Source organism: Eptesicus fuscus, chromosome 6, assembly GCF_027574615.1.
Source record: "Eptesicus fuscus isolate TK198812 chromosome 6, DD_ASM_mEF_20220401, whole genome shotgun sequence".
NCBI classification, from domain to species: Eukaryota; Metazoa; Chordata; class Mammalia; order Chiroptera; family Vespertilionidae; genus Eptesicus; species Eptesicus fuscus.
In genome coordinates, this window is record NC_072478.1 from 65521964 (window position 1) to 65545201 (window position 23238).

Sequence of the window (23238 nt, forward strand, 5' to 3'; positions counted from 1 at the left end):
GGGGAAGGAGAAAGAAACATCGATTTGTTGCTCCACTTATTTATGCATTCATTGGTCGATTCCTGTATGTGCCCTGACTGGGGATAAAACTGGCAACCTTGGTGTACCAGGACAATGTTCTAACCAACGAAGCTGCCTGGCCAGGGCACAGTGTTTTATTTCTTAAGTGTCACTGTCATTCTGTCTTTGTCATTTTTTGTTTGCTTCCTCTCTCCTTATAATGTCATTTTTGTTTGCGTCCTCTCTCAATGGAAGTTTGGAAATATCTTTTTATCTCTGTATTCGCCAAATCTAGCATAATGGCTGCCATGAGATAAGCATTGTGATGTTTAATGTCTTGGTTTGCTGTTTGTGACACTCAGGGAGAATGACTTTCAAATTCCAGGCATGGGAAACAGAGAGAGAGCATCCACCAATGAAGATACGAGACGTTTGGCAGGAGTTGAAGGTGATGCGCACCCTGAGGTAGACATCAGATAGTCACTTGAATCTGTAGGTCTAGGCTGAGGAGAGATCAAAACCAGATACATAGAGTTGGGAGTTACCAGTGTAGAGGTGAAAATTAAAACCAGGGGAGTGGGTGAGAGGACTGCAGAAGAGGCTCTAGAGTAGGAATTGAAGAGGGCTGGAAACAAAGCCTGAGGAAGGCCAACATGGGACAGGGTTCAGCAGTGGACTCTGAGAAGGAATGGTTTGAGAACCAAGTAGAGAACAAGAAGGGAGTGATATCATGAAAACTAAAGGAGAAGTCAACTTCAAGAAGGATGGACTGGTGACTAGGGTTCAAAGCTACAGAACTAGGCAATAGCTAGTGAGGAGTACAAGGTCAATACAGAATTTTCAAAGGAAGGAAGTGTGTTAAAAGGTTCTTGTTTTTAAGGATAAAACAAATAGTTATAATTAAAACCTAACAGATCTCGGGGCTATGGCAACCAACCTCTCATTAAGACAATTATGGACCTCACCAAATCTCACCAGGAAAACCATATTCCAATCTGAATTTCCTACTCCTCCCTATAAAAGGGATTACAGGAATATGAGGGAAACTTTTGTCCATGCCTTATGACTACACTAGAGGCCCAGTGCATGATTAAATCATGCACGTGTAGGGTCCCCTAGGCCTAACCTGCCATCCAGGCCATATCCACTGCCCCGCAAAGCCTAGCACGCTCTGCGGACACTGCTAGTAGCCTGTTCCCCGCTTTTGATGGCAGGGGGTCACTGGTGCTAGAGCGGACACACAGCTCCCCGCTTTCGATCGTGGGGGAGCTGGCTGTCTGTCCGCTGGTGCAGGAGCGGACAGACAGCCAGCTCCCCCGCTTTCGCTCCCCGCTTTTGATGGTCCACAGCAGGACGTGGGCTTGCTGCCCCAGAGGCCCCTTCTGTGCCACAGCACAGCCATGGCGCAGACGCTGAGCTCGTGCCACCACTGGCGATGTGAGCTCAGCGTCCCGCCGGCCCAATCGGCCACCCCGGCCACCCCGAGTCCCGCCCCTCCCCCCCGCGCCTCCTGGCCAATCGTGGGCATAGCGAAGGTATGGTCAATTTGCATATTTGTCTATTATTAGGTAGGATTAGAATAACTGAGGAACTCCAAACCAGATGCTCTCCCGGATGATGAAACCCAGTCTTGTGGAGTCACTGTGGAGGGTTCTCCAGGAAAATCTTTAAGGACATGAGAGAGTTACCCACCACCTCCAGGGGAGGATTCAAAGAGCAGCACTTAGAACAATGGCTGGAGGTAAACATTCTGAATTATTACTATGATGATGACGGTTATAACAACCTAATTTATATTAATTTGTATTTACCTTCTTTATATTAAAAGAAAATATGCATCTTTTAAAAATAGATTGAATTAATATCAACATCAAAATAATGACATTTTTTCTTATTTTTTTGCAGGGGGAGGAGAGGAGACCCACATGTCTATTCTCCTGTTCATTCTTTCGTTCGCCTATTCATTCACCTATCTGTCTGTCTATCCATCCAAACCATTTTTTAAGGCCCTCTTATTTACTGGGCTTTATGCAAGTTCTTACTAAAAATGAATAGGACAAGATCCCAGATCTCAACATAGTCCCATCTAGTATATATAGGAATTTGGCCCAAAACATCATTAAAAATAAGAATCAGGATAGATATCAAATTCTTTTAAAAATAAAACCCAAAGATATGCTTTAGGCAGCATTTGTGTACTGCTTTAGTATACTAATGCTTCCTGACATTATTGCTATCAGCGATAAATGTCAAAGGGGAGAGTGATATTTTTGGAGGCGGGTTTTTTTTATCCTATTACAAAAATAGATTATAAACACATACACATATGTCACAGAAAGAACTCAGGCTAATATTTCTATACAGGGATAAGAATAAGCATGTTTTTAAAGTTCACATTTATAGTCCTATGGTCAGTTTTAATCATCTGTTGGTTTCAACTCCTTATTTTATGATAGCTCTCACAATCTATTGGTGTGATGTAATCTGCTTAAATTCATGAGGATATAAGAATTTTATAGTCAAAGGGTTCCTCAAGGAGGCCCTGTGAGTCAATATTTTCATACAACCATCTTCATAATGGCATAACCCAAACCAATAAATAATGATCACTAATAGTAACACAAAGCTATAACTGATCTCAAATTATTTTTAGGTTGTTCCACCCCCCCCCCCACCCCCCCACCCCCCGTTTAGGACATTAGTCTAAGTATTTAATTCTAATTTACACAAGGCATATGCTTTGGGGAAAGACCATGTATACTAAGGCAAAGCACAGATGAATCAAAGCTATCTGTGTGGTCATGCTACTCTACCACAGGCCCCTCTGCTTGAAGGCTCTTGGTGCCTCCAGTGCTAGAGGTTAATCTGATTGCTGCTCAGAGAAGAGAAAAATACAATACTTTTCATGAGGCTCTCTGGAGAAAGCTAAGCCTTCTCTAACCTGGGAGGACACACCTTCGGAGAAAAGGCCCTTATTTGATCTGTTGGGAGTTGAATGTCACATTATACAACATACTATGCTATATTTAAGTCAAGGAGACTGTTGGAAGACCAGGACGGGTGGAATGTTCAAGTCACAAACTTCATCTTCCTATTCCCTTCAAACAGTGTGAAATAGTTAGCTCTGCTGCTATAACAAACAACCCCCCTGACTCTCAGTTACAACTCAAAGGTGTTTTTTTCTGTGATCTAGAATGAAGTTATAATTGCATCATAACTGGCCTCATGTCTTCTTCATTCCAGATCCAAGCTGAAAAAGCAGTCTATTTTTGGACATAAAATTATTCTGGCAAAGAGGAAATAACAAGAGTGCTAATGGAAACATACAATGGCTCTGTCTTGGTTTAGGCTGCTATAACAAAAATATCCTAGACTGGATGGCTTAAACCACAAACATTACTTTCTCCCGGTTCTGGAGGCTGGGAAGTCCAAGATCAATGTACCTGCAGATTAAGTGTCTGGAGTGGGTCTGCTTGCTGGTTTGATCTGTGCAGGCTCCCCGCTGGTGCCCAAGGCCGGGAAAGCCTCAGGCGGGAAGCCTGCACAGGCCTTGGGCTCGGCCACACCCAGCACCCGGCCTTGGGCTCGGCCACACCCAGCACCCAGCGTCCCAGCCATCTCCTCACTGTATCATCACATGTCTGAGAGAGAGAGAGATCATCTCTCTCGTGCCACTTCTTATATAAGGGCATTAATCCCATTCATTAGGGATTATTTACCATGATCTATTTACCTGCTAAAGGCCCTACTTCCAATTACCATCACACTGGCGTGGCATTAGGGCTTCCATATATGAATTTTGGGTGGAAACATTCAGTCCATATAGCAGGCTCATAAAGCTTTTGCTCAGATGAAGCATAATCAAGGTTATCCACATTCCATTGGCCAAAGTGCTCACATGCCCATGCCTGACATCAAGGGTGGAGAAATTGCATGGTCTCCCACAGGAGGCACAGCAAGTTGTGTAATCCTCTGTCAGAAGGGGTTCGAGTTGCTAGGAATGAGAACACAATCTACAGCCTTGTTACAGCCCCCACCTGATTCTCCAGCTCTTATTCCTTCAGCTCAAGTAGGGCACCTGGAGTGTTCCATGGGAAAAGATGACACAGAAAGTGAGATTGCAGCAGCTGTTGTTTCTACTCTTCCCTGTTTTGTTTTCATCAGCCTCTGGGGGCAGAAGGCAGAGTGGGTTGGGAAGGAGATGAGGTGGAAGACAAGCGAGAGTACTGAGACCTTTCTCATTAACAGAACTGGTCACTCAGGTAGTGCCTGGGGCAAGAGACAGAGCCACCTTTCTGTGCATCCCAGAGGGCTGTGCCTGGAAGAATGTAATGAAGCCCACTCCTCCCAACCATCATCCTCTTCAATTAATATTTACTGAGCACCCACTGGCCTGGGACTCAGAACCACAAACTCACTTGTGCTGGGAAAGGCTCTGACTCATTTGCACATTAAAAAGCACACAGACAGTGGAAACCCACCTTTTCCCCTTCCCAGTCACCCTGGGAGAGAACTCAGCCTTCTTCATTCAAGTGTGGAATCCCAATTAAACATCGTAAACAAAGGAAACTTTTCATTGTAATTTTCCTCCCTCTTCCCTTGCTTTCTTTGCAATTGGATTTATTGCTCAAGAATTGCCTCCCTTAAGCATCAGCCCCCATTACCCAGAGAGATAAAAGCCATAAAGGGAAGGGAACTCCTTCAGTTCTCTGCCAGTTTTGAAAGAGTTGTGCCTTCCCAAGGGGAGTTGACAGCTGTTGCCTGAGACTGCCTGTCCTGCACCAAGGCTGGGCTCATGCTCAGAATGCAAACCGCAGCCGGCAGAGACTGAACTGGGGTTGATAGCGGCTGGAGCCCAGAGCAAATCTGCTTGGGCATGAGAAAAGAAATTGTGTAGTTTTAAAGCAGATGTATGTTCTTAACGTGTTTGGCTTGTAAAGCAACAAACCATGGGTATTTTTCCTCCTCAGAAGTTAAAATAGTGTAACTTAAGACAGGGCAATTTCATCAATTTCATGTAATAATATTTAGTCTGTATAACTGGATGAAACTTAAATTAGCATCCTATATAGAAGGCATTTCATTTTCACACGTACGGTATAATATTAGGAGCAAACAACATATGTCTCCATGGTTATAAACAAAGGTGTCATGTTTGCAAAACAGATCCTATATGTAGAACATCTAGAACTGGGATAAAATATGGGTTTTTTGTTGGTGGAAATGGTGTTAAATATTTCAATCTGCATGATATTTATAAGAAACATTTTCTCCGTCTCTGTGAATACCAATGAGCATTGTCTTTACCTTTTTCCAAACCTGAGTTCTTGGCTCAGTTATTCCTCTGTGACCTTGAGACTGTCAACTAGTCTGAGCTCCTGTTTCTTCGCCTGTAAAATAAGGTTGTTGAGCTGCATCAGTTTCTCTAGGTCTATTCTGGGGAACATTGTTTCTGAGGAAATTAATGGGGACAGCATTTTTAAAAGGGGGGAACTATGGTCAAATAAGTTTAGAAACTGTGACATTAAACAATATTAAACACATTTCTTTTCTCAGAGCTTTGGTATACTAATAGTATTCATTTTGATTCTGCAAAAGGGAGATAAAGTATGCAGTTTCTCTAAATTTTTAACCAGAAAACTTTTTCTTGCAGATCATTTCTCAGAATCAGTCAAAATATAGACTTTAAAGAACCTTCAACTTATAATATTTTATGATTAAACTGCCTGTTTATTCTGCCCAACTTTGCAATTTCTCTCATCTACCAGTATGTCAGGAAAAGAAGTACCTGGGCTTTCTGATTCATTCGTAAGGTGAAAGTCAATTTGGTCTTTGTTCTTTTTTCCTCTTCAATTTACTTTGAAAATTTTCAAACCCACACAAAGTTGAAAGAATAGTGTAATAAGTATATATTCTTCACTTAGATTCAACAATTATTAACATTTTGCTTCAATTTTCTCTCTCTCCCCCCAAACACATATACACATACACACACATTTTATGTACTACAAGCATAATTTTACTGCTAGACCATTTATTTTAAAATAAACTGCAGATATCATGACATTTTATCCTTAAACTAGCTTTCCCGTTGCAGGAAAATTCCTGCAATGGGATTTCCTGCTGCACTCTACCCCGCCTCTGTTCCTCCCTTGCCGCCCGCCTCGCCTTCTCCTCCAGCCCGTCCGCGTTTCCCTTCACCCCCGGCCCCACCTCCGCCCCGCCCTTGCCGCCCGCCTCGCCTTCTCCTCCAGCCCACCCGCGTTTCCCTTCGCCCCCGACCCCGCCTCCACCCCGCCCTTGTCACCGGCCCCGCCTTCTCCTCCAGCCCGCCTTCGGCCCTGACTTCGCTCCTCCCTTCTCCTTCCCCCGCCCCCCTGGCTTGCTTGCTTCTTCGAAGCTTTACTCCCCTTTGCAGCTCTTGGCTTCTTTCGACACTGTCTTGATATGCAAATTAGCCGCCATCTTTGTTGGGGCAATTTGCATACTCGTCCTGATTGGTTGGTGGGCGTGGCTTGGCTGGTGGGCGTGGCTTAGGTGTAGCAAAGGTGCGGTCAATTTGCATATTTGTCTATTATTAGATTAGATACTTCAAATGCATCAAGATGCATCTCAAAGACGAGAACATTTTCTTACATAACCTCATAATCAAGACTACATATAAGTTTAATATTGATGAATATGATCTAATGTATGCTCTGCATTTAAATTTCCCTAATTTAATCCCAAAATGTCCTTTATAACTTTTCTAAATTCAGGATCCATTCAAGGTTCACACATTGGATTTGGTTATGTCTCCTTGGTTTCTTTGATCTAGAAGCATCTACCTAACTTGTTCATCTTTCATGAAATTAATTTTTTTAAAAGTCCAGGCAATTTATTTTATAGAATATCTAACATATATTGTTGATATACTTTAGTCTGCACTATATCAGGACATAATGTTATTTTGTCCCATTATTGGTGGTATCTTGAGTAATAGCTTGGTTATGATATTATTTGCTATATTTATCTATAATAAGGTGTCCTTTCCCCTTGGTAATTTATACATGATCTGATAATTGATATTTTAAGACTTGTGAATAACTAAGTTGTGTATGGCTTTAGTATTGATTAATGATTCCCAATGGCTTTAGTATTGATTAATGATTCTTGCCTGGACCAAATATTACACTGGGGTTGCAAAATAGTGATTGTTATAATCCTATCATCCCTTCTACTTTATCAACTGTTATTCTTCTATAAATAAATTTCCTTTTCTCTTTCTCATTTCTATCTCTATCTTTCATTGAGGATCATAGATTCTTCATTTTATTCAATGTTTTATATTCAACCAGAGGCCTGGTGCACGAAAATCATGCACAGGTAGGATCCCTAGGCCTGGCCGGCGATCAGGGCCAATTGGGGCCTTCCAGCTGCTGGCTGGGTCCTTCCTTAGTTCCACAACACCCCCTGGTGGTCAGTGCACATCATAGCGAGCGATCGAACTCCCGGTTTCCCGGTCAAACACCTGAGGTGACACTTTGCATATTAGCCTTTTATATATATAGATTAGAGACCCAGTGTACGAAATTCGTTCCCAGTGTGGAAGGTGTCCCTTAGCCCAGCCTACACCCTCTCCAAACTGGAACATCACTCTCACATTCCGGGACCGCTGGCCCCTAACCGCTCGCCTGCCTGCCTGCCTGCCTGATCGCCCCCTAACCGCTCCCCTGCCAGCCTGATCGCCACCTAACTGCCCTCCCCTGCCAGCCTGATTGCCCCCAACTGCCCTCCCTTGCCGGCCTAATCACCGCAACTGCCCTCCCCTGCCTGCCTGATCACCCCCTAACTGCTTGCTCCCCTGCCAGCCTGATCTCACCCCTAACTGCTTGCTTCCCTGCCGACCTGATCGCCCCTAACCGCTTCTGCCTCCACCCCCACCACCATGGCTTTGTCTGGAAGGAAGTCAGACATCCGAAAGATGTCTGGTTGACCTGGTCTAATTAGCATATTACCCTTTTATTAGTATAAATTATTGTAAATCATTCTTTTAACATTTATTTGGAGACTATTCTGTGCCTGGTAGTAAAGTGAGATTAACCTAATGGTAATCTCAGTTTTCTTTACCTTTCCCCATTGTGCTTAAGAAAGCCATCAGTGGAACATGGACAACTAATCCAAATCCTTGAACTGTGGCTAAAAAGAGAGAAACTTTGCCATAAAGGTAGAAGAAGGAACTGAAGGTGGAGATGGCAGTGGAGGGAGATCTCCAAATTATAGTTATTACTAGAGGCCCAGTGCACAAATTCGTGCATGTGGCGGGGGGGGGGAGTTAGGGAGAGACTGCAGGAAGTTGGCCGCCGGCTCTGAGGAGGGAGCTGGCCCTCGGACCCCCTGGGAAAGGGGCCGTGCCCGCCACTACCCACCCCCCGGTTCCCCATTCCAGCCCGGGGTCTGAAGGCCCTGGCAGGGTCAGAAGAGGAGGCAATGGTCACCGGGCTGGGCGCGGAAGGAACGGACTTCAGACACTGACACCGCCCTGCCACTGAGCAGTTTCCCCCCTCCCCTGCTCCTCCTTCCCTTGCTGCTGCCACCGCCACCGCAGAGGGCGGGCGGCCCCCGGGGAAGGGAGAGGACAGGAGCGAGACAAACCCTTGTGTCGAGGGCTGACTTTCAATAGATCGCAGCGAGGGAGCTGCTCTGCTACATACGAAACCCCAACCCAGAAGCAGGTTGTCTACTAATGGTTTAGCACCAGGGGCTAATGGGGGCCAGCCGGCCAAGGAGAGGGACCGCGGGTGGTTGGCCAGCCACAGGAGGTTGGCTGTGGGAGCGCACTGACCACCAGGGGGCAGCTCCTGCATTGAGCATCTGCCCCCTGGTGGTCAGGGCGCATCATAGCAACTGGTCAACCAGTCGTTCTGATCTTAACGGTTGTTCGGTCATAACGGTCGCTTTTGTGTATATATATATCCCCCTTTTGTAAGCCTCAACCAAGTTACTATGGTTCCAACAACCATCAACTGGCCATCTGAACCATCACACATTACCATCTCTGTGGAGCAATGCTGGACCTGCCTCAGAAGAAAGGCAATTCCTACACCTAGAACGCTGCCCCAATACTTGGGCTCATGGAGGGGGAATTATAACTTCTGTTTCCATTCATTTAATGGTCACCCAAGTCATTAGGGAGACTGGGGAAAATATGCCCATGTTTTTAATATATAACAAGTCATTAGGCAAATATGCAGGTACCACAGGCCCTGAGAAACATATGAGCCCCAGAGTACTTCCGTGGCCAAACCCAGGCCACAGGCCCCTCACAGGCAGCATCCTCACCTCTCCAGCAGAATCCGAATCATGGGTTCCAAATAATTAATCATCAAGTGAATCAGAAAACGGCTTTCAGTGGAGCCTGCTTTTAGTGGAAAGATAAAGGACCCTCTGTTCCTGAGAAAGAATAGACTGACTCATCTTCGTCAAATTTTCCAGTGGAAGGAGTGCTCTGAGTGTTGTGCAAGGGAAGACTGTTTTCAGTGCAATGATCCTGGTGTCCCAGGACCCGGCTGACTGTCAGAGGTCATAGAGCATATCCAAGGGATGTACAATCTTTTGGACTTCAGTTTGTTTCTTCTGTGGGAGGGTCCCTGTTCCCTGGGGAGCCTAGAAGCAGCTCCTCCAGTCTGTGTTCCTGGTGGGGAGGGGCAGGCAGGACAGGCAGTAAATGGCATCCTGCCAGGGAATAAGCATTCAGGGGGCACTTGTGGTGTCTGGAATCTTTGTTACCTCAGGTTTGTAAAACTTTAGTGTCGCTCTAAGGCCGCAGGGAAGATCCTCCTAGCTGTCAGAGCACCTCCACAGGGAAAAGGGCCCGGTGTGAAAAGCCCAGGTTTTAGAAGCCAGAAAACTTGTGTTCAAATGCTATGCCTGAAATGTACATGGCATAAGGCCTATGCAACTTAGTTAATACCAGTTCCCCCATCTGTAAAATAGAGATTAAAAATACCTCACAGAGCTGTTGTGAAAACCATGTTAAATAAGGTAAAGCATGTGCATTGCTTTATTAGTTAGGATTCCTTTCATTCCAGGTAACAGAAACCCACCTGAGCTAATTTAAGAAAAAAATGTGAGAGAGATTGAGACAGAGAGAGATTTAATTATAAGTGATATCCCATCATTCTTAAAATCAAGAATTCAGCTGAGCCTTCTAATGAGGCTGGAACCAAGAAACAAAATGTCATCAGGAGCCATTGCAGCCTCGCTTTGTATGTCTGTTTTTTTTTTTTTTTCCTCTTTTTTGTGAGGACTGGCTTTCTCTCTTCTAAGCCAACAGAGCTGACAGAATGTGACTGCCCATGGGTTTATGTCTTCCCTTTCCAAGACCTCAGTATCGAGGGAATGGAATCCCATACTCCCTTTCCAATGTCTCAGCTGCTGCAGGAGTTCACTGTGGCAGGAGTGGGTGTTGGCTGGGTACAGGGGGAGGGAGCTGTGAGCTCAAACAATGTAACTGGGCTGAAGGGGCTCAGTCTGTGGTGAGCGGTGGAGCTGAGGAGAGCCTTGTGGGTTGGGTGAACCTTCTACTAAATGTGTTTTCTACAGTACCTTGCCCAGTCTCTTTCACTTAACAAGGGTGTTATTTTTCTTTTTCCTTCCTCTCATTCCAGATATAATGACCCTAGGAGAAGAATTGGGGATGATCGCTCAGATTATTCTGGGGCATGTAAAGCCCTGTCATAACTGAAATGGAAGTCATTAGGATGGACATGGTATCCTTGTTTCTCAATGCCTTGATGGCAGGAACAATCCTTCTATGCAGCAAAGTGTTCTCTATGGAAGCAGGTGGGTTAGGAGGTGATGGTTGGGGCCAATGGTTGAACAGCATACTTACTAGGACAGAATTTCTATAGAAATTTAGCTTGAATTTTCCTACCACTGCAGACCACATTTCCAAGTGTAGCAATTGTGCATAAAGCCAATATTCATTCATTCTCATTCTCTCTCTGTCTCTCTCTCTCTCTCTCTCTCTCTCTCTCTCTCTCTCTCTCTCTCTCTCTCTCTGTCTCTCTCTCTCTTTCTCTCTCTCTCTCTCAATGTTTGCCAAGCTGAGCATTGTGCTAGTGACAGAGATACAAAGAAAAGCACCAAAGATGTTTTATATTTCACCTTTTTCTCCTGGGAAAGTAGATGGCCTAGAGACTACACGCTGCCCAATGCAGGAGTCTCTTATGGGAAGCCTCCAGACCTTAGCCGGGGAGGGACCTCTGAAGGCGCCCAGGCCTTTCGACCTAGAGAGAGCAAAAATAAGAGAGTTCTAAAGTAAGAAATGTTGTCCACAACAAATATTTTTTCTAATAGTTTCTAATGAATATTTTTCATCAGAGTATAAAAACCTTTCTCAGTAATCCTATTTCCTGCCCACCCCAAACACAATTTGCAAAATTATAATGAAAAGGCCATATTTCTCTAAATTCTCTACTGAGACTAAAGTACTTCATAGGAGCTCAGACCAATCATAAGCTCTTTCCTTAAGAAACAACAATGCACATGTGGTCACTTAAGCAGCATTTTTTTTTAACATCACCACTGAAAACAAATTATGTCTGGGTGATAAAATATATTAGATGAGTTTGGGGATTATCCCAGATTTTAGTAGGTTAGATTTGAGGCAGCCTTTTATCTTCATCTATTGGCACCTGTCCTTACCTAAGTTTCTCAACCAATTGAAAGCCCCTGAACCACTGGGAAATGTTCAATGGGTAATAAGAATCACCTGAGTGACAAGTCCTATTTGACTAAATAGCCCAGCCATGTCTTTGCTATTGATATAAATGCTTCCATATTACATTTGCATCATTTATATCCATTGTTCTTTTTAAAAAGTATTTCAACAGTACAAAAATAATGTGGCAGGATGGCAACCCTGGGGTGTTATAAATATCATAGAAGTGATAACTATAATGATAATATTGGAATTTATCTTTAGAAGATAAAGGTTGAACTTATCAAGAGGCCACAAGTGAGCAATAAAGACTTCTTATTGAGTGCAGATACATTTCAGATTTTCAATAATTTTGTTAAACACTCTATAGTTCCTTATTCTTAATGCTATTCCTTAGTTTTAAAACTGCTCACTGCTTTTACAGTTGCTGCTTTCTGCTGCTTTTCCATATCCAATCATCTCTAGTAAAACACTGGTAAGGTGTCAAATAGTCTCTTTCTTTTCTGTTTCCACTTCTCCCCTCCCCAATTCCTTTCCCATCTCCCTTCTCCCCACTATCTACACCAAAGACATAAACAAAGAAAATAAAATGCAAACAAGAATTAGATATTTAATAACAGGAGAGAGGACTGTGCTGAGCCCATTGCCTCTTTTCTCTACCTTAACAATCCTTACTCATCCCTAGTCTACCTGGGCTGCTACCACACAGGAACAGAGACTGAGTGGCTTTAGCAACAGACGTTTATTTTCCCACAATTTTGGAGGCTAGATCTGAGATCAAGATGTCCAAAGGATTGTTTTTTTCTAAGGCCACCCTCCTGGGCTTGTGGGTGGCCACCTTCTCCCTGTGTCTTCCCATGGTCTCCCCTCTGAGTGTCTGTGTCCTAATCACCTCTTCTTAGCAGGACACTAGTCATATTGAATTAGGACCATGCTAATTATGACTTAATTATTTCTTTAAAGGCCCTATCTCCAAATACAGTTACATTCTGAGGTCGTGGGGGTTACAACTTCAACAGAGGAATTTGGGGGAAGGAACACAATTCAACCCATGGCAGCCAACCTCACCTACTCTTTACTAAAATACCACATCTCTGCCACCCAGCCTACCCTGGTGTTGACCGTCCAAAGCCTTGGTGATCTCTGTCAAATTTTTAGTGGCTAATTAAATGAAATTGGGTTCTCATACCCACTATCTTGAGTGGTTTTAGATGAAAGTAATTTCTTTCTCCACAAGATCCACGCGTACAGGGATAGTTTTGTCTCTTTTGATACCTAGACATAGTCAGCACATTAATAGGTAGTCTTACAATAAAACAAACAAAAAATAAACAAACCTCAAATTAATTGAAGAAGAAAATGTCATTCTTTCCATTGCTGTATGTGTACATTTTATTCCTTTGAGAATAGAAGCACCTTAGAGGCAAGATTATGCCCTCTTGGACAATTTTCAAAATTGTCTTTCCAATGTGATTTTTAAGTATTGTGATGTGAAAATTTTGTACAGAGGTCAATTCCAATATTTTTATGCACTTGACTGAAGTAATTTTGTTTACAGGAGCTTAGTTAACTTTGGATGGTGATCACTTAAAGCTGTAGTAGTAACAGCGACCCTTCTTTGCAGAATAACTGTAGAACCCTGCAGCACAGGTGCTGAGAATAGCTACCAGCAGAGGTGTTGTCTACACTTTGTTTTACAGACTGATTTTTCCATTTATAGAGCTACCTCCTCTGCCCTTCTCAACTTTACAAACATGGTGGGTACATTTTTTTTTTTTTTGCATGATTTTGGAAGTTATTTGGTTCTCCATGTCTCCATAACGACATCAGGCTCTTCAGAGCTCACTCTGCTCATGCCTGAAGATGTGCCAAAAAAGTCTATTCAGTTATATCCTCTTGTTCATTTGAAAAATGCAGTCTCAAACAAGAGATGAACTATATGTTGTTTTCCTGACTCTTTAGGGATGTAAGCAAATGTTTATCTTATTGGAAAAAAATCGTAATTCCTTAGATAAGAAATAAAAGCCAGATTGAAGAAATTCCAAAATGGCCAAAGTAATGGTTTATGTTATCATTCAAGACATCTCCAAGGAGAAATAGCCCTCATTATCATGTAGTTGGTTATAAAGAGGGAAATGACAGAAAATTCTGATTTAATGCTTTCTAAGTTGTTCATTCTTCAACACCCAGGATAATAATGAGGACGGTGGTAATTCTCAAAAGGAATTAGACATCTGTGCCTATGAGATGATACCTATTTTGAGGGAGGCCAGGATTGCATCAGGCAGGTGAGAGGCTTTGCCCAGGAATGCTGTTAAATGCCTCCCATTTATTACCATGGGCTACATGCTTTGCTTATATTACCTCACTTAATCCTCACAACAATGTACTTAATGAGGTGGGTGTTATTCTCACTATTTTACAGATGAGGAAACTGGGGGGTGGGGGTGGGGTCAAAGAGTTTATGTAACTGTCCCAAAGTCATAGAGCATGAGTAGGGGAGAGAGGGGTGCCAATATGTCCACTTCTAGGGACTATCAGACCCAAGACATGAACTTTGGGTGGGACAAGTGTTTGCCAAAGTGACGAGCTGGGATTTGTTTGTTTTTTTAATCTTCTGTGATGCATTTCCCTAGTCTAACTCCTTCAAGAGCAGTCACTGGTCTCAGTTTCCATCTTCTGAGAGGAAGTAGACCTGCCAGAATGACCCACAAGTTTCTATATTGAATTAGAATAAGAGAGTCTCCCAACTTTTTATGTAGGAAATAATTATTTTGGTATGAGAAAAAATTCTCCCCTCAAAATATATAGGCAGAAGCATCATTCACAGCTGAAAACACTTAGGAGGGGTGGCTTCTCTTTCAGACTGTTAAACACTTTCCTGGCATCTTCGTTCCAGAGAATATTGTTCTTCTGTAAAGTTCTTTTAGGCTCCTCGCTGAGCCCGAGTCTCCTGTGACCGTGGCAGCCACACTTCTCCTGGAGATGTAGGGACATGACCTCACCTTCGCTGTCCACACAGCCCATTTACAGTAGCTGGGCAATGAGCAGAGTTGCTCTCCCTGGGAAAAATGCCTGGCAAGGCTCAAGCTCTCACACGTGGTTTCCAGCGAGATTTCAGCCAGGCCTAGCAGTCCCACCAGTTGTCAGAGCCTCTTCTGGATTCCTACCTTCAGCAAAAATCCTTTAGGATAGCCAGCGCAGCAGGAAACCTGTCACTAATAGCCACCAAGGTGCCACATCAGCGATTCTCAGGGGTGCGGGCTCCATTGGTTCACTAGGCTATCTGCCTCACCCAGGAGAGCTTTGTTTGATTGTCAGAAAATAGAACATGCACATTTGTCTGTCATAAACACACATGAGCACTCCAGAGCACAAGTAAACAAAACAGTCCTGGACATTGGTAAATGTGTTTGCATTATTTAACCAAACCAGACGAAGCATGTGAATAACCCTGCAGATCAAGTACCACGGAATACCTTACTTGTAATCTGCCTCTACAATACAGCCATTGCCACTCATTCCACTCACCCAATTCAGACCCTGGAATGTACTATTTTTAGACCGGCTTTGTACACTACTAGTTAGAAAACGGGCTGTTAAATCCTTTGAATAGTAGCCAAAAAGTTGAGTGAGAACCCAGAAACCTGCCACACAGATCAGCATCCTAATCAACCCTGGGGCAGCCAGCACTAAAGATCCGCCTTTGTTTAGTTTTTTGCTCCCCCTTCCCCTCACCAGGAATATCAATGTAAAAAGGCAAGAGGACAAAGACCTGGCCTTATCTGCGCTTGCCGTTCAAATGGGTTGGTTTACCCCCTCTCCTAGGTAACAGTGCATTTGTCAACATCTTTGGCGGTTTAAGCTGTTCTTTGTCAAAACCACTTTTGGAAAAGATTTGACCATTTATTTACTTGGGAGCCAGCCTGACGGCAGCAGGTGCGTCATGGAAAACTCAGACCTGGGTGCCTCGCAGGCACTGGGACTCGGCGACCGGAGGGCCCGCTGCTCCCGGCCAATCGGCCACACGGGAAGGAGGGGCAGAGAGGAAAATAGTAGGCAATGTGTTGGCGTGAGGCAGGTGGTGAATGAGGCGGTGGCACAGAGAAAGAATTGCAACACCAGGGAGGGATGGAGGGCTTCCTATGATTTCGCAGCCAACAAAAAACCTGAAGGCACTGAGTTTGGCTCTGTTTCTACAGCTTGAGAAAAGCCGAGAACGGAAGCAATGACTGGGCTAATTCTGAACTAAGTTTTAAAATGATTTTTGATAAAAATCCAGATCTTTGCCTCAGTTCTTAGCTTCTGTGTAAACTGCTCATTTCCCAACATTCTTTAATTTTTCAGGTGACGTGATTTGCATTTGGTGCAGTGGGTGGGATCATTTGAGCCATCCCTGATGGCCTAAAATGGGAAGAGTTGGTCCCTGTTTTCTTTTGCCCACCTTCCTCAGGGGGCCATTTTGTTCCTTCACTTGGTCTGGGTTGTCGGGTGAAAGCGTGCAGACAGCCTGAGGCCGGGCAGTGATATCCTGTGTTGCACCTGCACCTGCCCTGGGATGTCCTCATATTCTCCACAACAGCATTCCTGTCCGTTTATAGAACTAATCAGAGGAGAAATAGAAAAGGGTTTTGAGTACTTGCAGTCAAAAGTGGTCTCTAAATTTAAGGCGGTATATTATTTTACTTATTATTTCAAGTCCAGTAGGATCTTTATTATAATATTAGAGGTATGTGGTGGAAAAGTAGTGTGCCAGGATAATGACTAACCATAACAACAACAGTAAGTTATTTCTGAGCCCATATGTGCCAGGCACCATCCTAGACACTATCTCTGCCTTTACCAGCAGCTCTGCAAGTGTCACTTTCCCTGCTGCGGGGAACGCTGAGCATCGAAGGGTACTTGGCCAAGGTCATTGGCCAATCAATGGCAGATCTGAAATGCCAACCTAGGGTTGTTCTCTTTCTACTGCACTAGGCAACACCATGTGCAAATATGAACCCATCCCAAGAATCCAAAGGCAATTGGCTTTACTTTGATGAACCTCAATTCCATATATATTGGGTCCAGTTATTTTAACAGACTCAGCATATTTACTTACCTCAGGATTCTTACAGAAGAGTAATGGGATTGTTACTACCTGGGGTTTCAACTGATAGAATTAGCTAATCAGAGTTAGCTTGTCTGCTGCTACTTTCAATTTTTTAATGTTTTCCAAGTATTCTATTTGACCTGATTCTTTTCGTAAATGTGGTATGGAGAACGTGGTCTATAGTAACAGTGCATAAGAATATCCTGGCTTCTTTTATAGATGCATAAATAAATCAGGAGAGAAAATTTCCCCAACCCTGAGCATATAGGCAGCACCACCATCTGGCAGGTTCGAATGCACACAAAGTTTGACGGAAACCAATCATTGGACAAAGCCTGAGCAAGAGTTGGTGCTAAACAGGAAAGGGAGCTAACTTCAGGAAGAGCTGCAAAGAAAACAGGAAGCAGGTATTGGTGAAATTTGCCTGTACAATAGTAACACTGTCATAGTGAATATCTGCTCTATAGATTATTCTCACTTTCCTCCTACATGTCCATTTATTAGTTGGCCACCATCACCCAGTAAGGGTAATGGGGAGAAGTAAGAAGTATAGGTTTTTTCAGATTCTAGAAAGTAAAAACTGCTCAAACCGAAGCTTTTGGCCTTGATGTAGATGGTAGATATCTCTATACTCGTTATTACCTGGGCTTTTTCTTTTGCTTCTATCACCATGTTCCATTTCTGTTTCATCTGAAAAGAAAATGAAATAGAATTACCTCCTACACTCATACTGCTATTGACATCAAATTGCATCTTCTTTTATTATGATCAACAAAGTTACTCATAACATTGGAATTTGTTTTTTGCTTTTAAAGTTATAGCCACGGCTGTTGTTGGAATAATTAGTATTGCTTTGGCACTGTGTTCCACCTAAACTCATGACGTTTGTGTGCTGTTTACCTTTCAGAAAAGCTATTTTCTAAGAAGAAAAATAAAATGGGAGTACAGACTTCCAACAGCACTTTTTGTTTTTTTTTTCTGCTCTCTCCTTGGCTCTGAAAGGAGATGTGTGAACAGAATTTCAGGCTGTAATTAATGCAGCTCTTCGTAAGATAAGAGGTTCCTTTATCTATAGAAAAATTGCTACACTAATTCTCAGTGAGAATCAGAAGGCTCCAGTTAATAATGCTCTTTCTACAGGAGGAATTCACATTTCCTACTCTCCATATTTACAAATTTTAATATTTTCTTATGGGAAAGTGGAGGTGGGTAAACATGCAATGATAATAATATTTTATAGGGCTGAATCTAAAAAACATAAATATTAATACTATGTTTAGATACATACTAAATGGGGTTACATAAAGAACTTCCAAATAATATCAACTCCATAGAAATGTACATGTAAGCACAGACCTTAATTGAACACAGCTTGGATCCAGCCCTTTTTGGGGGGGCGAGGGAGGGTGGAAAACAAATTGGGAAATGCAGCTCATTTGATGTAGTGAGGAAAAAGAGCTCTAGGTTTCTGTGATGTCCTAAAGTACTGTCCAAACAAGAAAGAAACCTCTGTTGTTTCTTTCTTGATTTAAATATCTCCTTGTAGAACACACATTGCAATTCAGAAACAGTACTTTATGTTCTATGTGTGGGCTTGCAATAACTGGTAATGTGTTGGTACTATGTTTCACCTAAACGTGTGGCATTTGTATACTATTTAACTTAATATACACACACACACACACACACACACACACACACACACACACAACGATTTTCCAAGAAGAAAAGAATGGGAGTACAGCAAATGACTGGAAGCTAGAGGCCACAAGATTCTTCCCTGAGGTCCTGCCACAGAAGACCCCGGCTGTAGGCAGTCAGTCCCCTGTGGCACTGCTGATTTATCAGCCCTTTGTATGGCCCCTATTTTCTGCATCATACAAAATCAGATAACCATTTTCTTCCTTCCATCGTGACACTCTGTGAGATGGGTGTGAAAGGGGGTACATAGGTTTGCCATTGGGCCAAAGGCTACGAAAGATGCTTGGTCAAAGCAGGAAATGAGGGAGTTGGACTAAGAAATGTGCATCGTTTCTAGATATGATTTCTGCAAGTAAAAACGAATGGGAAGTTTCAGCAACAAGGTTACTGTTATTTAGATTATAGCAGTAATTTTTATTTAAGTGAAAAGTTGTTTATAACACTTGAAAAGAATGGAAGACTAGACTACTGCAGAGTAGCAGTATAGCTTCTGCATCTGTCCAGCCTCACTTTCCCTTCACTTGTCCATGCCCGTGTGCGCTGAAAGGGTTCTTGCTTACGTGTTCACAAATGACAAGACTTTAAGCTCAGAACCTCTTCAGAGTGAGAAACTTTTCTTGGCAGGCAGTCAATTGATGCTGAGAGAACAAATCTGACAGAGCCTATTTTCTTGGTGCTTTTGTTCCTATTGTTCACCGTCACATAGGAGGGCTGCTGGGTAGGATAAGAGGACCCGCAAAGGAGATGAAGGTGAATTATTCTGGACTAGCTTCCAAGCAATCCTAAGCTTCAGTGAACCTGGTATCACTCTTCCTCTGGTCCCCAGTTTTCCTTTTGTATCCTAAAATAGCACTGACGTTGAATTGGGTCAGTGGGAAAAAAAATCGGTCACCAATTATTGCTAACAATTTTACCTCCCAAGAAAACATTTGGTAACTATCTCTTATCTTGAGTACACACCATAGAAGGTTCTTAGGGTGGTATTCATCTTATGATAAGATATTTATTTTAGATTTGAATTTCCACAATTAGAAAATTCACCTAATGTGCTATGCTTCACAGAAAGAGATTTAAATCAAGATACAGTAGTCTCCCCCTTATCTGCAGGGGGTTACATTCCAAGACCCCCAGTTGATGCCTGAAACCAAAGATAGTGCCAAACCCTATATAAACTATGTTTGTTCTTATGCACACAAACCTATGATAAAGTCTGATTTATAAATTATGCACATTAAGAGATTAACAACAATAACATAATAAAATAGAAAAAGTATAACAAAATATTGTAATAAAACTTATGTGAACATTGTCTCTCAAAAATCTTATTGTCATGTATTCATCCTTTTCTTGTGATGATGGGAGATGATGAAATGCCGACGTGTGAGATGAAGTGAGCTGAGTGATGTGGGCCTTGTGCTGCAGTGTTAGGCACTTGACCTCTGATGATGCTCCAGGAGGGTCCTCTGCTTCTGCTGACCCTGGCTCGATGAGCGATGCTGACAATGTTGATGCCTGGAGGTCAGCAGCAGATGATTTCGATAGTTGGGGATCCTTGACAGTTGAAGGTTTTTTGTTTGCTATTTATTTGTTTGTTTGTTTTTTGTGAAAATATTTTGGAAAAACATTTTAATCAGAAGTTGCTGTCTCTTTCTTTTTAACTCATCAAAGTGTTGCTGCAGAGGTTGTGATCCAGTGATCATATGGGTGACTTTAACGCTGCATTCCATCCCAGGATTGTGTTCCAAAATTTCTGTAAAATAAGGGTCACTTGAACACAAGCAGTGCGATACCTCGACAGTTGATCTGATGACTAAGTGATTCACAGATGGGAAATGTGTACAGCTTGGACACACTGCTGGACAAAGGGATAACTCATGTTTGGGCAGGATGGAGCGGGACAGTGTGAAATTTCATCACGCTACTCAGAACGCCACACAATTTAAAACTTATGAATTGTTTATTCCTGAAATCTTCCATGTAATCTTTCTAGACCATGGATGACTATGGGTAACTGAATGTGCAGAAGCTAAAACCATGGATAAGGGGGTGCGTAGGGGGGATCTACTGTAAGTAGATACATGCCCAATAGAAGTCACTGCAATATATACCAGAGGACATGTTAAAAAATGTTCAAAGCATAACTATTCAAAGTAGACTAAACTATCTGGAAATAGCCTAAATGACCATTTATAGGGGAAAAAAAGTGGCATAATCACATATAGAATATTAGAAAGCAGTACAAATGACTGTAATTATGTACAAAAATATAGATGAATCTTAACAAGAGTTTTTCACGATACTGCATGAAAAAGCAAGTTCCAAAGATTACTTATAGTAAAAAAGTAAAAAATTCATTAAATATATATATATATATATATATATATATATATATATATATATATGTGTGTGTGTGTGTATGTGTGTGTGTGTGTGTGTGTGTGCGCGCATGCACATATATCACACATAGGGACAAAAAGTTACATAAAATGCAAAGAATGATTATATCAGGTGTGATGAGGCAGGGAGATAGCGTGAAATAGTAATACACTGGTAGATTATTGTCTGTTTCAAACATGAAACATTAAATTCATGTTGGCTTATTATATTATTAAACATTAATAATCACATAAATAAGTACACAAAGAGACCATGCATGGGGAAAAGAATTACTTCTTTAGGTATTGAGGTCACCGATCACAATGTGCAATGGGAACTATCTTATTCATCTTTATATCCCCTCTAATGTTTGGTAAGGTGACTAGGATGTAGTGGAGCTTAAATAAATTGAATAGTCATTGTGTAAAACAACCTAATTATCAAATTTAATTTTAATTTGCATAAACATACATCTCCAACGTTTAACATCATCATCATCCTAGCCAAGAAATAGCAAACACTTAGCAAAAATATTTTCATTGAAGAACCCAAGATGGCAGCGTAGGTAAACACCTAGATGGCAGCCATGCACAACAATTTCAAAGCTACAACTAAAAGACAGAACCTCTATCACCCAGAGCCACGGGAGGGCTGGCTGAATGGAAGCCCCACAACTAGACGGAAAGAGAGAGGAGTGTTAAGGACACAAACGCTGGAAAGCTGAGGTACCAGGGCGCGCGATACGGGCTGGTGGTGGATCCCAGCTGGCAGCGGGCGTTGCTTTCTTCAACCCTAAGGGGAAACGCGCGGGACCCAAACTCCTACGGGGAGAAGCATCCTCGATGCTTCTCTGTCTCTGGACTGTTTGCCATCGGGTAGGAAAGTGAGGGTGGCTTGCTTGCAGAGCTGTGCAGAGGAATAATTGTTTGAGGCGCTGGGGCATGAGACACGGGTCGCGGTCGGAGACGCAGGAAGGCTGGCTGCCAGCCAGTGCTGTTTGCCATGCCTTAGCCTAGTGACGCCCTGAGACCCCGCCCCTCACAACCTACAAACTCACCCAAGCTCCAAGCAGCAGCTTTTGCATATGAATGGATCACCGCTTAACCTAGCAACCAGTTCAGACAGCTCCAAAATCTCCAAATCCCAAGCAGGGAGGAGAGGATTGAAATTCTCCTGTAGCTCCTGCAGAGTGGCCTCAGACAGTAGCTGACCTGCACCCCATTGGAGATCCAGAAGCCAGTGAACCTAGAGGTCAGTGTGAGACACAGACTTCAACTCCTCACATCCATAAGTGACACATTCAGGAGGCGGACTCAAAGAGCACCAAAGCCCCACTGAAACAAGTCCTGCACCAGAAGCGTGTTTCCAGTGCAGCAATTATAAACACAGCGGGTCCCCACAGCCAATTGGCCTGGAGGACAACTCCTCCCAGGGTACCAACAGCAATCAAGGCTTAACTACACCAAGACTTTGCACTCAGCTCATAAAGGGGTACACCAAGACCGTCCACCTCAGGTGTTTGGGGAGGCTGAGCTACTGGCCCTATAGGTCACCTACAACACAAAGCCGCTCCATCAACACAGGGAAGCAGCCAAAATGCGGAGGCACAGAAACATGTCACGAATGAAAGAAATGGAGGAAAGTAAACTATGGGACGATAGGAGTTCAAAACCATATAAGGTTACTCAAGAATCTTCTAAAAACTGTGGAGAAACTTGATGAGGACTTCAAGGACCTCAATGAGAACGTCAAAAAAATGGGAAAGGACCAGTCAGAAATTAAGCATACACTGTCTGAAATAAAGAATATACAGAAACTCAACTGTAGATCAACGTATCCCAAGGATCAAACCAAAGATCTGAAATATGAGGAAACAAAAAATACCCAACCAGAGAAAACAAAAAATACGAGGAAACAAAAAACACTCAACCAAAAAGTAAAAAAGATCCAAAAATATGAAGATAATGTAAGGAGCCTCTGGGACAACTTTAAGAGTACCAACATCCGAATTTTTGGGGTGCCAGAAGAAGAGAGAGAGCAGAATATTGAAAACCTATTAGAAGAAATAATGACAGAAAACTTTCCCCACCTGGTGAAAGAAATAGACTTACAGGTTCAGGAAGCGCACAGAACCCCAAACAAGAGGAATCCAAAAAGGACCATACCAAGACACATCATAATCAAAATGCCAAGGGCAAAAGACAAAGAGAGAATCTTGAAAGCAGCAAGAGAAAAACAGTTAGTTACCTAGAAGGGAGTACCTATACGACTGTCAGCTGATTTCTCAACAGAAACTATGCAGGCCAGAAGGGAGTGGCAAGAAATATTCAAAGTGATGAATGGCAAGAACCTACAACCAAGATTA

General features: G+C 42.8%; 1 long non-coding RNA gene across 1 annotated transcript; it reads right to left on the reverse strand.

Moving 5' to 3' along the window:
- Window positions 1–11206: 11206 nt before the first annotated feature.
- LOC114231543 (uncharacterized) lies at window positions 11207–17453 on the reverse strand. Its single transcript, XR_008556247.1, has 3 exons — window positions 17439–17453; window positions 16149–16307; window positions 11207–11270 (listed from the first exon to the last, which is right to left on the reverse strand). It is a non-coding gene; the product is annotated as an uncharacterized LOC114231543 (long non-coding RNA).
- Between the last annotated feature and the right edge of the window lie 5785 nt (window positions 17454–23238).